Below are 8,095 nucleotides of genomic sequence, written 5' to 3'. Positions count from 1 at the left end.
TTCGCCGACAAAGATACCTGACGAAGCCCCAAAAGTCCAGGGGCCTCATTTATCAACAGTGCGTATGCACAGATGTGTGTGTAATGAGTGCGTAAGAACAGTTTCACGCAAAGTGTGGGATTTACCAACTTGTACTTATACGTAGAAATGGGTGTAAATATAAGCACACCTCTGAGCATGCTTACGCAGAGAATCTAGTGGTAGAATAGCGACACTACACATAAAAAGCATTTAAGAGTGTCACAGTATGCATTAAGCAATCCACATATGTCCTGTGTTTCCTTTAATTATAAAACACTAAATTTATCATTTGTCTGGTTTTAAAAAGACAAGTTGCGTAATTGGTGTCAAACCCTATAAAAGACAGCTGTAGCGAGCTCTTGAGTGGATTCTGAGGGCTCCCGGACTGGAGCGGATTCTGGAGTGGACTCCAAAGCGGCCCATGCCCACAGAGCAGCCCAGAGATTAAAGGCAAAGACGGCCTTCTTGATCACAGCAGCAGCAGTGAAATTGGGCAGCTCTGTAGTGACTTCTGAGACCACCAGAGTTGGGTCCCCCAGGACTTGAGACCACAGGAGTCAGGTCCCCCAGGACCACCGGACTTGAGGCCACAGGAGTAGAGTCCTCCAGGACCACCAGACCTGGGACCACCGGAGCGGACTTAACTGCCCTCCTCCTTCTTGCCCTCTGCTTCTCAGTGAGAGTTGTAAGGCCAGGACTGGTGGGAAAATCCCTGTGGAAGGGTTCTAGTTGGCCTGGTTTAGCCCACTGACTTCCATCTTCCAATGAGACAAGGGATCGTCCAGGCACGCATTAAAGAAATCCTTGAGCGCCCCATCATTGTATTCCTGCCCCACTGCGGAGGTCCAGAAGGTTTGGGCAAAGCCTCCTACCTCCATGCCCTGCTGACGCAAAACCATAAGAGCCCGGTGTCGAGCCATTCGCTCCTTTCTTGTGGCAGGAGGGGTAATCCAAAGGTCCATAGTCCCAATGAAGGGAAAAAAAAAACTGCTGGATCTAGAACTGGCTGCAGTATTCTGTCACGGAATGCCAGGAGAAGACAAAATTAGATCCATGTGCAGTTAAATTAAATTCAAACAATAATCCAGAACAAAGCAAAAACATGGCAATAGGTAATCCAAAACACAGGGTAACAGAAAACACAATGTAACGGGTACAATACTGCAGCAACAAAAGACAGAGTGAGCATGGTATAAATAGTGATGGAATAATAAGTAAATGACCTACAGGTGAGGATAATCAGAACAGAAAAGACTAGGCAAAGGACTATGGGAAATAAAGTTCATAGCATGTAACAGTGAAAGGGGAGAGCGCCATCAAGTGGCCAGTCCAAGGCACAACAACCAGACACTGTGACATAGACGGTGTTAAACATGGTGTCATGTGGATGGAATGTGCATGGAAAGTATATGCAGATGAGGTTATTCATAGTAAAACTAGGCATTGTAAGCTCCATATGTGGTGATTTCGGGGAGGAGTCGGGGTGGAGATGCACATACGCACAATCTTCCCCTGACTGGGATATATAAATGGACTTGTGCACAGGTTCTGGTGTACGCATGGTTTTATAAATCTGAAAACTTTTGAGCATACGCGAAATCTAGCTTTTGTGCCTACGTACACTTTTAGGATGAAATCTATGGAGAGTTTTATAAATGAGACCCCTGGTCTGTAACAGCTTACCCAAAACTTTAGCTTTTTGTCATGGACCAAAAAAAATTATTTTGCAAATGTCCAAGCTTCTCTTTCACATGTAAAAATAAATAAATAAATAAAAGGTGATCCCTGACTGTGAAACTTCCAGTTATGCTGGTTTATTTATAAGAAATGTATATTAGGACAGAATTTGACCTGGCTGTTCTGAAACCATTTAATAATATTTTAGGCATGCTTTCAGTCATGACACGAGATACTGAATCACACGACTACAAGTGAATCAGAAATATAATTCACAATGTTACTAAAAATACGAATGAACTGAAATATATAAGACTGGCAACCACCCACAACACTCTAGCACCGTCTACAAGGTTGTTGTTGTTAACACATTTTCTTTGGAAAAATGTCAAATCAACCATGTACTTACAGTATTACCTGAATGATAGATATGAAAATGTATCACAGTGTAAATTAGGCTTATTGGGTTTAATTTAGAAAAATTCAGTTAAAACTTTAGAAGCTTTCGTCCTGGCGAACAAAAAGAATATCCAACTCTTTTTTTCAGTTTCTGCTGAAAGCGTTTGTGCTCAAAGGTCTCCTGTTTGTGTCTCCTGTTGAAAAGAGATGAGAAATTATATTCTCTTCCAAGCGCAAGAAAATGACTCCGCATGAAGTAGGCTGCCCTTTGATTAGCTCGAAAGGGCTGCCATTTATGTGAGATCCACAAGCAATAAATGACAATGACAAATGAGACATACAGATAAAAAGGTGGTGGATGATTGCCACGTTTGCAGAGAGACGATAATGTTATGTAGTTTCAACATGCTCTTTACATCATGTAACAGACAAGTCGGTTACTAAGTCTTGTATCTGTAGTTTTCTTCCCCACTGCTAGGTGTGCTATGATGCCTAAATGAGCTCCTTAAGTAAAGGTGGGTCAGTAGAGGAATTGAGCAGAACAGCAGCAGTAGAAAGCATGGCTGAACTGCATTTGTGCAATGTCCTGGTTGGGAAATGTTTCATTTTAAGCTCAACTTAAAAAGGACACTTTATCGGTGACTTTAACTGCATGTTGCGAGCTGAACATGGATGTAAAGTCCAGACGGATGTAAGCTTGCGGCTTCTGGCTTACTCTTATGGCTGTACCTGATTTGGAAAAGTCTGGAGCTTGAGAACTGTTACCGTTTGGAGTGAATTCATCGCAAAAAGTTGGATTATTCATCAGCTAAGTGATAGTTTCAACTGTGGGCATTGTTTGATGAACTATATACCATCAGATAAGACTGTCCTACACATCCATTTTTCACATTATTGAACAGCCTAATGCCCATTTCCTGCGATGCACTTATCCATTACATTATTTGGTATAATGTGATTGATTGTCTTTTTCTTGTATTTTTCTTTTTTTGTGGTGACAATTATTATTTTTGTTTTCACGGGTATATAAAAATAATAATGTGCATTTATGTGGTGAGCATCTATCCTTCTTAAACTTCTGTTAGGCAAACTGAATCCCCCTTTTATTAATTTGTATAACTAGTTTTGTGTTAGAAAAATACGAGACGGTCCGTACGGGGAACTGTTTTTGCATTTATTGGCTGTTTAAGCAGGTGAGGATATGTCAAGCCAACACTCTGAGACAGGGGATGAGTACGAGCCCATTCAAGACTTCACCAGTGAACCATTTGTAGTCAGAAGAGAACCGATCAAAGAACTCATTAACACATTTAGTGAATTATACATTGATTCTGAAGAGGAAAATGCAGTAGTTGATTTTGCTGAGGATATTGATGATGTTGATCCTTTTCCACCACCACCTCCTGAAATGGAAGAAAGATCTGAGCTCACTCCAAATACTTCCATTGCAGAACAAGTAAGACAATTGATAGACCAAGTCACAACACTCGAGATACGAGTGGAAGACTGTGTTAAAAAAGTGAATTACAGTTTTTCTCGGTCTGAAATAGAAAGTAAATGCAGGAAAGTGGAAAAAAAGCTGGCTTACCGCATTGAAAGAGAGTGTGAAAGGATTCAGCAAAGACTTGAACTCAGCATTAGAGATTTGGGGAAGTCAATGGTGGATTGTCTAAAGAGACGAGATATTCAAATCGACAGCAAATTCAAATCCCTTATTCCATCCACGTCTACTCCCATACAGCCATCTCCAAGCCCATGCTTTCCTCCACCAATTCATAAAGTCCAACATCAAACCTATCAGGTGCAACAAAGTCAAACTCAGCTAACAACCATTGGAAACACCACAGCTATTAATTCCCAACCAACAGTCAAAGTAGAGTTTCCAAGTTTTGGTAGCAGTGATGATGCAGTTGCATTTATAGAACAATGTGAAGAGTATTTAGCCATCCGACCTCTTTCTGATTATGAAATGTTAGCTTCTCTCACATCTGTCTTGAAGGACACTGCGAAGGATTGGTGGCTCGCTGAAAGAAGAAACGTTCACACATGGCAACAATTTAAAGATGTTTTCTTATGTTCCTTCTTGAGTGAAGATTATGCAGATGAAACAGCTAGACGTCTGATAGAAAGGAAACAAGGGGCTCAAGAAAGTATAAGAGATTTTGCTTTTCATTACAGAGCCCTCTGTCTGAGATGGAAACGGGATATGCCTGAGCGAGAAATCCTGCAAGCTATCCTGAGAAATTGTAACCCTCGGTTGGCTAGCTTGCTACGAGGTTCAGTAAATAATGTTGCAGAGTTGGTGCGAATTGGTACCCAAATTGAAAGAGACTTTGGAGAAGCTAGAAGGTATTGGAGTAATGTCAACACCGAGTCTCAAAAGAAGAAAGTCCAGCCTAATAAGGATTCGGGTCCCAAGCCATCACTTGCTAATACTCGTGTAGTACAGGGTGTCCAACAACCTGTACAACCACAATTTAAAATGATCACTTTACCCATAGTGCTTCGTAAAAGATTCTTTCAAGCCATAGTAGATACAGGAAGTACACTATCGTTAATTCAAGAGTCATGCTGGAAGCAGTTGCATCATCGGGAACAGTGGAAATCCAGTAAAAGTCAAACTTTTATGCTGGCAAATCGCTCTTTTTATAATCAAAAGAGACGAAAGTACACTGGATATTGAATTCTGCGGCCCAATAAATTGAAAGAATTACAGCTCTCTTGGTGGCTTAGGCTGTTTTCTTAACTGAGTAGTCTTCAGTATCAATAAATTATTTTAGGTGAACACAGTAATGGGATGTTGACTGAAGCCGTGCACATTATATTGCAGAAAATGAAATATGCTCCAACACTTTTCACTCCTTTATTTCATAGGTTATATTAGCGTCTCAATTGAGAAAGAGTTGTCACTTCTAATGACTGTCAATAAATGTTATCTTTCTCTTGTACAAAAACTACACAATATTCATCCATCTCAGCAGACTGGCAATTTCATTGTAAACCTCTCCTATTGTTCTCTTCTAGTCCAAATGCATGCTAGGAATGGAGGAGAGATGTGTGGTAATGGCTTCTCAACACTCATGCATATGAGCTTGAGATTCCTATGGCGGTTCGTCCTGCTCTACCCTCTGTATAATATCAGATTGTTCTATACAAAGCAGAGTGTTACAACCCAACATACTTTCCAGCTGTTTTAAACAAGTGAAATAGGCTTACATTTTAAAAATTAACAATAAAGATGGGCCCACAACCCTACAGAGAATAAGCAGTTTGGAGAATGGATGGATGGATAAAGATGGGGCACTTTGGGCTATTAGCTATATACAAGGTGCTATGACTTGGCATGTATCTATTTAACTGAAATATCCCCCTAGGTCAGTGGTTTTCAACCTTTTTGATTGGAAGATCCCCAGTTTCCAACACAATATTCAGTAATTTTTACTTTTTTTTATTAGCAGAAATGGAGAATATTGGTATATACAATTAATTAACTATGATTCATTTTGTGATTCCATAAGTTTCAAGAATGGTATACTATTCTAGTTGGAGAAATGTAGCATTGCATCACTTACTTTCCAATGGATCCTCAGCAGTGAATCGGTGCCATCAGAATGAGAGTCCAAATAGCTGATAAAAACATTACAATAATCCACACCACTCCAGTTCATCAATTAATGTCTTGTGAAGTCAAAAGCTGTGTCTTCATAATAAACAAATCCATCATTAACACATTTTTAACTTCAAGTCATTGCTGTTGTAAACTCACTATTTATATTGGATCAAACCACAGAGACACCGGATTGAACTTGCCGTCCTTCTTTACTCTCCACATCATACGTGATGTCATCACATCAATACACAACATCCCCCCTCTACTTGAATATGAACTTACCCCATCAAATAAGTTCTCATTCACATTTTCTTACAACAACTCACACAGTTCAGAACATCCAATGTAACAACTTTTTTCCCCTTCTTACCAGCTCTTACAACTTCACAGAACATCACCAATGCTTTTAAAGCAAATGCAATGAACAATTACATAACTCATTTGGGACTTTTTTAAACTAACATAACCTTTAATGTCTATGGAACTCAATGAACTTAAATTTCCTGTTTTTTTGTTTTTGTTTTTGTTTTTTAGCTCCATCTCACTTCTCTCCCGTCACTCCTTTTGAATTTCATTGGTCACTCAACATAGTCTCTAAACCTTTCAGGCAATTTGATTTGTCTCTTGGGTCTGCATGTTTTAGGAGTTTGTTCCCCTCTCTGAATTGTTTCACAGTTAATTTTGCATTCCTCTGCGATTCCTTTTTGTTCCTCATCAAGGAAAGATGACTGGACAACAGGAGTGAAACACTGGGGAAGAACACAGGGTTTAAATAAGAGGGGAACTAACAAGATAATTGAACTAAACAGGTGAATGAAAGATGATGACTAATTAGACACACGAGGAAAACTAGGAGCCAGTCCACACGGAGACGTGTTTAGCTGAATATGTAAACATTTTGTATCGTATCGGCATTTCGTCCAGACGGATCTGGCGTTTTGGGAGCCTGAAACCGCTATTTTTTGAAACCAGGTCCCAGAGTGGATGAATGAAAACGACACCCTTGTGTTTTCGTGTGCACAGCCAATCTGTATATTTTGTGAAACGATGATGTCATCACCCCATGTCTCGACCCTAGTCAGACACCGCTACATCACGTAACACCAACAACAACAATGGCGGACTACATGCTGGTGTTCATGCTGCAGAAACTACTGAGCTTATTAGCTTTACTAAAGCAAAATAAAAAATTACTAAAGTAAAAATGTTGGTATACAGCGCACAAGGTTTATGCGCATGCTCCAAGTCTTCTTCTCCATTTTTAGTGTATCTCTGTGGCAGAATTACGGCGCCACATACTGGTCTGGCATGTATACTACCATCACAGATATTTCTTCAGACGAAGCCGTGTTTACGGATTTTTTTTTTAGAAAGAGGAAAAAAAGATTGGATAGGGAAAGCTCTGGCTTCGTGTGGATGTGGCCTCGGTCGCAGGGCTAGGATGACAAGACAAACACAACAGAAACCATGACAGTTTGAAGTTTGCAGTGTCATTTTATTTCTGTGTAAAGCACACAAACTCAACACAAACCAGCAAATTCAATATTAAATAATTTGAAAAAAAAAAAAAAAACGTTTTATATGTCAATATACATGTATACTGTATAGAGAGATAACTTTTTTACCTTATTTACCGAAGCACCCTCTATATTAGCACTGCTTTATTCACTACACATATGACATGCCCAAGCTTACACATCTTTACTTGAAAAAGTGTAGACAAAAGAAAACGTAAAGCATGACTAATGGTGTTGATTCAACTCAGGAAGGAATTTATATAATTAAGTGTATAATCACTGGTTGGTCTGGCTGTTAGTATATACGTCAATTTGATGAGAGGTCAGATGCTTATTTGTGAGGTTCTGGTCACACCCCTGATTTCAAACACTCACAACAGAAGATAATTTTTATTATGAACCATATGTGTAATTTGCGGGTGGGACATGTCCCCACCACTTTTTGCCAAAGTCAATTCTGTCCCCAGTACCCTTTTTTAAGCTGTTGAAAAATATATAGTATGCAGAAGGCTCATAACGCAAAGTAAAAGCATCTCCAATCCGTCTCCAGTTGTTCTTCTTGATTTAATTCATTCATGTTACAAAAAATATATTTGCGCCAGTCAGACAGGTCTGATATATAAACCATGTCACGCACATATCAGCATTTATAAACAGTAAACAGGGTAATTATGTGCATATCCAAAGTTCCGTTAAAATCAATTAATCTCTCCACACTACGCAATGAATCTCTTATTTACATGGTGTTTACACTTTGTTTGTTATAATAAGAGGATTCGCGAGTGCACAGTACTTAGCACTGGACAAAATCAATGGCATTTTGAGAGGTGAGTGGACTCTAACTTTAATGCCTCTGATTTTACATTGCATT

The sequence above is a fragment of the Sinocyclocheilus anshuiensis genome, unplaced genomic scaffold (genome assembly GCF_001515605.1).
Source record: "Sinocyclocheilus anshuiensis isolate Anshui unplaced genomic scaffold, SAMN03320099.WGS_v1.1 scaffold1469, whole genome shotgun sequence".
In the NCBI taxonomy this organism is placed as follows: domain Eukaryota; kingdom Metazoa; phylum Chordata; class Actinopteri; order Cypriniformes; family Cyprinidae; genus Sinocyclocheilus; species Sinocyclocheilus anshuiensis.
This window is presented reverse-complemented; position numbering follows the sequence as displayed.